The sequence below is a fragment of the Ixodes scapularis genome, unplaced genomic scaffold, assembly GCF_016920785.2.
Source record: "Ixodes scapularis isolate PalLabHiFi unplaced genomic scaffold, ASM1692078v2 PGA_scaffold9__187_contigs__length_104089568, whole genome shotgun sequence".
Lineage (NCBI taxonomy): Eukaryota > Metazoa > Arthropoda > Arachnida > Ixodida > Ixodidae > Ixodes > Ixodes scapularis.
Window position 1 is genome coordinate 11247754 of NW_024609884.1, and position 10344 is coordinate 11258097.

Below are 10344 nucleotides of genomic sequence, written 5' to 3' on the forward strand. Positions count from 1 at the left end.
CAGGCTTGCAAAGACGGTGCGACCGGAAGTCGCTTGCGACGAAAGTGGCAGTTCATGTTTGTAAACACCAAAAGGGTCTATTCCAGATGACTGACGAAAAGAAAAGTAAATGCACACTACCAAAACTTTTTTTTTAAAATATATATATATATGAAAGACTTTGTACGCTGCTGTTGACGCGGCTGCTTATGCAACCACAATCTTTACCGATAAATGCATGCGGGGAGCGCTACGTGCTTATCATCTATTACGTAATTGTGATATTTTTTTGTGGTTTTCTTGTTGAAAAAAGTGCAGAAACCACATGATACGGCACGCGCGATGGTTTTCTGTCGACGGACACAAAAAATCCCGACCTACGAGTCATATACAGCTTCGCGGTAAAACTCTATCGAAACAAAAGAAAACTCCCCTCGCGAGGGGGTCGCGCCTCGAAACAACACCGATTGTCCCTTGGTTAAACCGTACGAAGTCAGCGAGGGCTACAATCGACGAGGTGTCAGGAGCTTGCGAGAGGCGCGTGTGATACAGGTAACGCAATATTCGATAGCTGAAAACGACGCCCGATGGGGCGTGTGTCAATAACGTTTTAACGACGCTTGGATTGAGTGGCTCTCTGTTTTGCTGCACCCAACCGATGCGTCATCTTTGACGGGTCATTTCCTAATGCACGCACCTCTAAATTATTTCGTTGTGATGACTGACACCGCAGTTTTCGTTCGGAGCGATAGAGACGTACGAAGACGGGGGAGGAGTGCAAGAGGGAGTGGAAAGAAGTAAGTCTGCCACGCACAAAGCTTTCACTATGCATAAGCCTTTCAGCAGTTAACGCTTGGGTCACCGTGTTGCGTTTGACCAAAAGTTGTGGGTTCGCTACCCGGGCGATGACCCGGGCACTGAGTAAAGGTTGGGGGTATGCAAGGCGGCTAATTTTGTCGCATTTTACAAGACTAATAGACGCATGTTACAAACTCGATAATGTGCAGCCACATCATTGATACTGGCTCAGTCGAGTCTTCTCTGCCACTCATCCCGGCTCTGTCCCAGGGCGGGTCAACTAACAATCGACACAATACGGTAAAAAAAAAAAAAAAATCGTCGATGTCGTTTTCGGTCCGCGAGCGATTGCTGCAGCCAAACATGGTCCAGTTCAGCATTGCCCCCATTGGAGTACACTGCAAATGGCGGCCGTGTTACCCACCACCATGGTGTGCGCCGGTGTATGGCATAGCCCCTCGAGATAGGTGCAACCCAGGTATGAATGTAGGGGTAACCGGACAAAAGCTCACCGGACAAAAGCTCACCGGACAGAAGCTCACCGGACAAAAGCTCACCGGACAAAAGCTCACCCGTATTTTGACAGACCCGGACAAAAGCTCACCCGTTTTTTGACAGACCCGGGCAAAAGCTCACCTCGATTTCTTTTTTTTTTCCTACCCGGGCGAAACACGGGCTGAAATAAAGTGCGGACGCAATGGACATTGGAACGTTTTTAGGAGAACTTGTACCTCATCCACCTTTGAGTTGCGAATTTTTTAAAAAATACTTTGAAAGAACGGGAGTTCGGCCTCTTGGAAAAGTACAAGACAAATGACCAATTAAAAAAATTGTGCGGTATTTTAGATAGGCTCGGGTTCCTTCCACCACAGCTTGTTCCACAAGAATTAACCACCAAGGAAAAGTCTAGCCATGACATCGCTACCTGCTGGACTATTTTGATTGCACGTATTTCAACGGCCGCTTCCGTTATGCTTCTGTTCCATCTGCGGCGGCACCCAGAGCGAATTCTTCCCTTCGCGTGACTCTGCGCCGACGGCGACCGGAGTTTCCCCCGGTGCGGTTGAATATGTACGACACCACTCTTCAAGATAAAGACCGGATGAGCAACACCTGCGAAAGATAGAGTACCAGGTTCCAGAAGCTCGTCGGCCACGCCCATCCAAGCGTCTTGAGGCTGATTGAATGCCTACAGCAAAATCAGGCGCTCGTTGCCACGGCATTGACAAAAGCCCGGAGAGGTGAGCCCACCGTAAGGCGGGTGCGAAAAATTACTCTGCACCTGCAGAAGCAGTCTTAGAAATATTTTCGAGAGCTTGCATGTACATCGAGATCTACCAAGACTGCTGGAGCTAGTGGGGGACTGCATTACGTGTAACCAATCGATAAATAAACTTGTTTCTACTAAAATCAACAAACCATGCGCCTGTCAGATTTAATTTATCATTGCCTTTTTGCGTCGCACGCATGCACCTAAGTTGTCCGCACTCGTGTTAAGACCAACATGAAATTTTCTCGTGGTGAGCTTTTGTCCGGGTCTGTGAAAATATGGGTGAGCTTTTGTCCGGGTCTGTGAAAATATGGGTGACTTTTTGTCCGGGTCTGTGAAAAAATGGGTGAGCTTTTGTCCGGGATTCGAATGTAGGGGCCTTCGTTTTCGGGTTTTATTTTTTTCAACAACCATTTTAATTTCCGTCGTCAAACTACCTGGAAATATTATTTCCTTACTTGTGATATAGTTTCGGGAAATACAGGGTCAGTGTACTGAGCTAAGTCAAAAGCGGGAGGGCAATCCTAAACGAGGATACACGGAGGACAATGAGGAGACAACCATGGGAACAAGATAACAGCTAGTCTAAGTGTTACCTTGTTTCGACGGTTGTGTCCCCCTTATTCTTCAAGTGTTCTGGCTTCGGATTACCCTCCCTCTATTGTGCCTCCCTAGTTTCGGCGTTCAAATCTCCCAAAGTGTGAATGGGTTTTGCCCATTTTCCTGTTGGGGACATCTGGCTTAATCTTCTTGTGTGTATGTGTGACAAAAAGAAATATAAAACAACAAAGTTATATGCAAAATGACTTCAAAATGAAAACAAAATTTCTCTTTCCGTCAGTGATGTTACGGACGTGAAAATAAAAAAATAAAAACCGGATAAAAAGGGTCCTTTGTGTATGGTGACATTTGTACAATGATGTGCCTAATGGCCACATTGAAAATAACTGATTTTCATTTTCATTTATTATGATTTCATTTTTATGCAAGAAGAAACAACCAAGCAAATCGTTTCGTGTATGTTTATACAGCCGGAAGTTAGTCAGCCTCAGTGGGCGTCTGGTATCTCAGCTGTAATATGAGCAATTTAGCGAGTGCGGTACAACCGCTAGCCTGGGGTCTTTAACGTGCACCACGCAGTAGTGATACACGACCGCACGCCGGTACAATGCTCTGCTACGATGCTTTTTTATGTGGCTGATGCTTGCATCTTCTTTTTCCTTTATGTCAGTTAGACAAACGGAACTGCCGGGACTTCCTTTCTTTGGTGCTCATAGAATCCAGCACTGAAATACGTGGACTTCGGACATCTGAATCATGCTGTAGGCAAGTTAATAGACCTTTTCACCTTGAATGATAGACTTGGTTTGTGCACAACAGCTCAACGTGACAAACACAAACACAATGCCGGTCAGAAACATGTGCGATTACCATGCAGAAACGTGTTGAATTAAACCTTTAGACTCCCCAAGGCAAGTGAGCCAATTGTACTTACCAGTCTAACTTGGTTGTCCTTCCAGAGTTGAATCAAAGCTTCCAACTGAACTGAGTAATCAGCCGAACTGGGGCCTCGGCCGAACGGGAGCGTTAAGCCGAGTTGAAACTTCCAGCCAAATCGGGGCTTCGGCCGAATTGGAGCGTAAAGCCGAATTGGGTCTTTGGCCGAATGGGCATTTCAGCTGAATCAAGGCAGAGAGCAATTACTCAACGACCGAGAAGGAATGTCTTGCCGTGGTCTGGGCGATAGGCAAATTCCGCCCGTACCTGTACGGAAGCCCGTTTCGAGTGGTCATAGACGACCACTCGCTTTGTTGGCTCACAAACCTGAAGGATTCCTCAGAACGTCTCACGCGGTGGAGTCTTCGACTCCAAGAATTCGACGTAAGTGTGGTTTACAAGTCCGGCCGCAAGCACAGCGACGCCGATTGTTTATCGAGGGCACCCGTTGAGTTGGCCTCCGAATGCACCGACAACAGTGACGGCGACGTTTTTGTGAGAGCAGTGACTGTGAATAACATAGCAGCCCTTCAACGAGACGATCCTCAGCTGCGCGCACTAGTCGAGCATCTGGAGGGTGCATGTATTTCCACGAGTATTCTACGGGCCCTGACAACCTATGCCGTTCATCAAGGTATACTCTACAAAGAGAAATTCGGCGGCGACAACTAAACGTGGCTGTTGGTTATCTCCTGAAGTCTTCGAGCGGAAGTGTTCCAAGCCTGTCATGACGGCCTGACGGCTAGACACCTGGGACACAGCAGAACGCTTGCAAGGATTCGCGAATAGTACTACTGGCCCAAGCTTCCGAAGACCGTCCATCTCTTCGTCCGATCGTGCCACGAGTATCCATGACGCAAGAAACCACCGACGAAGCCAGCAAGACTCTTGCAATCAATTGCCTCCCCCCCCCCCCCCCCCCCCAAAGCTGCTCCCTTCTAGCAGATCGGAATGGATTTTTTTGGTCCCTTCCCACCGTCGACGATGGGAAATCGCTGGACAACCGTCTAATCGTCGCAACCGATTATCTGACACGGTTCGCAGAGACGAAAGCCCTTGCTGTTGAAGTTGTAAAGTTCTTCGTTGAATCCACCGCCCTCCGGCACGGTGCTCCCGAACTGCTGATCACCATACCTCGGCAAACCTTACTCATGAGGGCCCTCACTCACCCTCACTCACCCTCATCCTCACAGGTGAGGTGAGGGTGAGTGAGTTTCTGAACCAGGAAAATTCATGAGTGTGAGGGTGAGTGAGGGCGGTGAGGGCCGTGAGGGCTGTGAGGGCGGTGAGGGCCGTGAGGGCGGTGAGGGCCGTGAGGGCCGTGAGGGCCGTGAGGGCCGTGAGGGCCATGAGGGCGGTGAGGGCCGTGAGGGCGGTGAGGGCTGTGAGGGCCGTGAGGGCCATGAGGGCGGTGAGGGGTATGAGGGCCATGAGTTCGTGAGGGCGGTGAGTGGCGTGAGGGCCATGAGCGCGTGAGTGGTGTGAGGGTGGTGAGTGCGTGAGGGGTGTGAGGGCCATGAGTGCGTGAGAGCAGTGAGTGGCATGAGAGGCGTGAGGGCCGTGAGGGCCGTGAGGGCGGCGAGTGCATGAGGTGGTGTGAGGGCCATGAGTGCGTGAGGGCGGTGAGTGCGTGAGGCCCCCTTCAGATCGAGCATCTTTCTCAGCAATTTTGGTGTTAATGACGGGTTGTTCTCTAGCTTTCCCTAGATCGACACGAATTGCTGAGATCGGGTCCGGCTCGAAATAAGCAAGCAACTCGGAGCAATTCGAATACGTTTGAAGCGGCTGCATCCAATCAGGGACGCAAAATTTTCACGTGATACCTCGTGCCGGTGATGATGACACCGAAAGACTTGGTTCTGGTTTGAAATCGATCGGTTTTTGGAAATAAACTGTTTCAGAAAGGTGCATTAGTATTGTTAATGGGCGGTGAGTGGCGTGAGGGCGGTGACGCCGGTGAGTGGCGTGAGGGCGGTGAGTGGCGTGAGGGCGGTGAGTGGCGTGAGGGCCGTGAGGGCGGTGAGGGCCGTGAGGGCGGTGAGTGGCATGAGGGCCGTGAGGGCGGTGAGGGCCGTGAGGGCGGTGAGGGCCGTGAAAGCGGTGAGTGGCGTGAGGGCCGTGAGGACGGTGAGGGCCGTGAGGGCGGTGAGGGCCGTGAGGGCGGTGAGTGGCGTGAGGGCTATGAGTGCGTGAGGGCCGTGAGGGCGGTGAGTGGCGTGAGGGCGGTGAGTTTCGTGAGGGCCATGAGTGAGTGAGGGGCGTGAGGGCGGTGAGGGCCGTGAGGGGCGTGAGGGCGGTGAGTGCGTGAGGGCCGTGAGGTTCAGTGAGGGTGAGTGAAGGGCTGAAGGTGAGTGTGACTGTGAGGGTGACGGTGAGTGAGGGGCTCAAGGTGAGTGTAGCTGTGAGGGTGAGGGTGAGTGAGGGGCTTAGGTGAGTGTGGCTGTGAGGGTGAGGGTGAGTGAGGGCGACCTAAAATGCCGACCTCTGCTGATCACAGATCGAGGGTCGTCGTTCTTGGCGCAAGTGACGCAAGAAAGTCTTCAACTAAGCTACACGAGCTACTGTCGAACCATTGCGTAACAGCCGCAGACCAACGGGCTGACGGAGCGGCTGAACAAGACCATCGCTGACATGATGTCGATGTGCGCCGACGTAAAGCACAAAACGTTTGATGAAATTCCACCGTATGGTGACGTCCGGCTACAATACTGCAGTTCAAAAGACTACTGGGGTCATACCATTCCAGCTGGTCCATTGTCGCAAAGTAACGACAATGCGGGACACAATGCTGCCCCACAAACCTGATGACGACGAAAGCGGCGACTCACAGATCGTCACTCAACGCGCAGAGAAAGTCCGACAGCTCGCCAGGCTTCGGTTACAAGACCTACAACGCGTCGATGCTCACCGGCACAATCTTCGCCGTCGCGACGTCCACTTCCAGCCCGGAGACTGGGTGTGGGTGTGGATACCGATACGACGACGGGACCTCCACGAGAATCTTCTAAAGCGATACTTTAATCCCAACAAGGTACCTTGCCACCTGGGAGAGTTCAACTACGAGGTGCTACCCGACGGAACACAAGCATCCTCACGACGCCAACCACGACCCGAGGGGGTTCACGTCGTTCGACTCACGCCATTCTACACTCGATAGGACTATGGACTTTTTTCGTTCCCGATGACTCGTCAGTCTTAGCGTTCTTTTTTTATTTGCTTTATTTGTTTTGCAATGGGGCGATGCAGTTTTATAGGGCATATGCCTTTAATGCGTGCATGACCGATAAGAAACGCCTTCTCCGTGCATCTATACTTCGTCTCACCCTACGATGGACTAAAGGCAAAAGCTACGGACCGCCAGATCCAATACGAGCCACTTAGAAATGGTGCGGTTCTTCGCTTCGATGCACGTATCGGTGCCCGCGTCTCGAATCACTGATGAGGGGACGGGTAGACAGTGGTTCGAATCGAAGAGCACTGAGTGACTCAACAATTTTACATCGCAAAGAAAGCCACGACATATACGCTCTTTGCAGCGTCGAAGCTATAGAAATGATGCGGTACTTTTGGATTCGAGTATTATTCGTCTAACCCTAATCAATGTTAAGCGTGTCATAGTATAGCGTGGAACGTGATTGGACCTGGCGGCCTATGGCTTTGGCCTTTAGTCCATCGTAGGATGAGACAAAGTATAGAAGTTTAGTGTTTATTCTCACCCCGACTGTAAGAGATAAGGAGGCCAGAATTAGCCAGTCTCGCCCTATCTCTTTCCCGAACATTCTAGGTCGAATATTTGAGATGGCGAGCACAATAGAGTAGGAGCCGAGCGCGGTATTTCCGATTAATTTACTAATTCACTCTCGCGACAGCCAGCTGTCACGCCGACACAGCGTCGCTCGCTGCTGCCGCCGTCGACGCTCGCTGCTGCTTTCTCGTAAGGCTTTACTTTCTCGATGTTTGTTCTTCCTCTTGTTTCTGGCACAAGTTCGCCGATTAAACTTTTATTTTCAGTTCATTATTCATCGTCTCGTCGTCTTCATTCGTGACAATATAGTGTATGTCTTCTGCACTGTCAATTTCTAACAGACTGGCTACGTGCCAGTCATTCGAATACCTAAAACTGGAAACAAGTCAGAGTTGAACAAAAAGCGATCGGTGTAAACTATTAGAACACATAATAAGAAAACAGACCAGGACTTACATAGAAAAAAATAGCCTTTTTTTTTAATCAACATGGATGTAGAGCAGGTGTTTCTACGGTTTCGCAATTAAGTGAGATAGTGCACGATTTCGCGGAGGAGATTATTAAGAGAGGTCAAACAGATGCTATTTTTTTTTTTAGATTTCTCGAAGACATTCAATAGGGTGCCCCACTGTAAGCTAATCCAAAAGCTTTACGCTATCGGCATTAATCACAAACTTGAATCCTGGATAAGGGTATAACTGTGTTCGCGCGTGCAGTTTGTAGAAATTGGTGGAAAGCGCTCAAGCTCACTCTACGTATATTCTGGTGTGCCACAAGGTTCAGTGCCTGGGCCCTTGTTGTTTCTCTTCCATGTGAATGACATAGGTATAAATGTTCACCCGACAGTAAAGGTCAGACTCTTTGCGGACGACTGCATTTAGTATCGCTATATAACTGCGAAGAACATGAAGAAGTTTTAAGTTCGTCATGAAATTCTGTATCAAATTGGGGAAGGAATATTAACCACCAGAAATCAGCAGCAATGAAAATAACCCTAAAAAAGAAGTTCTTGAATTTCCGTATGAGATTTCTCTCACCCCCTTTATAGAACAGACTAAGTTGAATACCTAGGAATTAAAATAACACGTGACTTAAAATGGGCCGGTCATACTAATTTCATATGCAATACCGCTCGCCGAAAATTGGGGTTCCCGAAGAAACAGTTAAAAAAAACAATAGAATGCAAGTTAATCGCCTATGAGTCATTAATTCCGCCTACTAATTTATATGGGCGACACCAATTATATCTATCATACGGCATCGATAAAATTAAAAATTAGAACTTACAATTTATCTTTTCAAAATATAGGCGCGCGGAGAGCATGACCGATTTGCTTGAACTATTGGATTTGCAAAGTATTTTTGTTAGACGAAACATTTCACGCTTAAAATTCATGCATCAGCTTTATCATGGTCACCTTAAATTAAACTTTGATTATTATTTAAAACAAATACCGTATGGTCACTATAACAGAACTAACCACGCGAACATGATGAGACCGCATATTAGCAATAATGACATGTTCAAATATTCGTTTTTCTTATACCATTAAAGATTGGAGTTTATTGCCAGAAGAATTACTAAAAATTTCCGAAATTCGGTCGTCCACTAACTACTTCCAGGAAGTTAATTAACCACACTTGCATTGATTTGCCACCTGGGATATGCCAAGACCATTCACCTTTTCTGTATAGTACCTTTGTTAAATGTGGTGGGAACTGTCAGTATTTTGTTCGCGAATTATGCCACTGTTGATTTTTCCCCTGAACACACACTGCATTTTTACATACATACCATAATGTATTGTGTACCCCGTCGTTATGTAATCATGTAATGTGTCAGATATTCTTGTTTTGTACTGCTCTCTTACATTGTTGCATCGTGATCTTACTCAAACTAATATTGCCCTAACCCTGCCGGGGCCGGAAAAAGGCAAATAAACGTTCGCGGATTTGCGTAATAATTAGCATATGTCATTCTATGTGTCCTGTACCATTCCCCATTCCCCTGTGCAGAGCCTCAAAGCCAACCTCGATGAGCACGGTTCAACATTTTTTTTTATTTTTTTTTATTTTCAATAAATCTCCTGATTTTTTTTTTTTTTACTAATCCCAAAAGGAGGTAGTCATATGCTTTTGTGTTGTTTGGGTGTTGAATTGAAAATTTCGTGGAGAATCAATAATTTATTCCGTAATTGATAATCTATTTAACAGAACACAGAGGAAAAAAATATGAGACTAATCTCGGTTTTGTGGACCTCTCATTTTCCTATACTAGGATCATGCACTAACTAGCTCAACTAAATCCCGTCTCTTTGATCTTCTGTTTTCTGGAGCCTTACTGCGATTTTAAAAGGGACACCGTCCCCCAGCGTAAAAGACGTGAAGCAGAAAAGCAGAGAGCTACCGCTTATTCAAGCATGCAGCCAAAACGGGCGCGGTCTGGCGGCCGAAATGTGAAAAGGAGGAAAGGGAATTAAGTTCACGCTGTTGAGGAGTGGCAACTATAAAAATAGCAAAAACAAAAAGTAGTTTTGATAACAAGATGAGCGAGGGCGTGGTTGCAGCAGCGAAAATGCCACCAGCAGAGCCACATACGTGCTAAGCAATCAATTTATCGTGCAAAAAAAAGCAAACAGTAGTGTTAAAGACTGGAAAGTAAATAAAAAAAAAGAACTTTTCAATTGATTTAGCGAGCTGGCTGGCAGGCGCGCGTTGCATTCAGGACACTGCACTTTGAATGCTGGCCACGAGTCCACCTGCTTCAGGCATTCCCGACACCCTTGCTGACCGCGGCACGACGACGCAGCGAAGGGCGATCTATGGACGCATCCATCTGGGAGCTCGAAGCGCTGAACGAGACGAGCACCTGCCAGCCAGCTTTCTTCGCGGCGACCATTTCGCCAGGAACAGACGGCCATCCACATTTGTGCGGACAACGTTGGCAATGGGCAATGGGCAATGTGCAAAATAGCGGCGCCCCTAGCAGTTCAGGTGAGATCTGGGAGCAGGAGACAGTAAACGGATTGTTTAGGTTTCGGTTTCACCGGGTTTT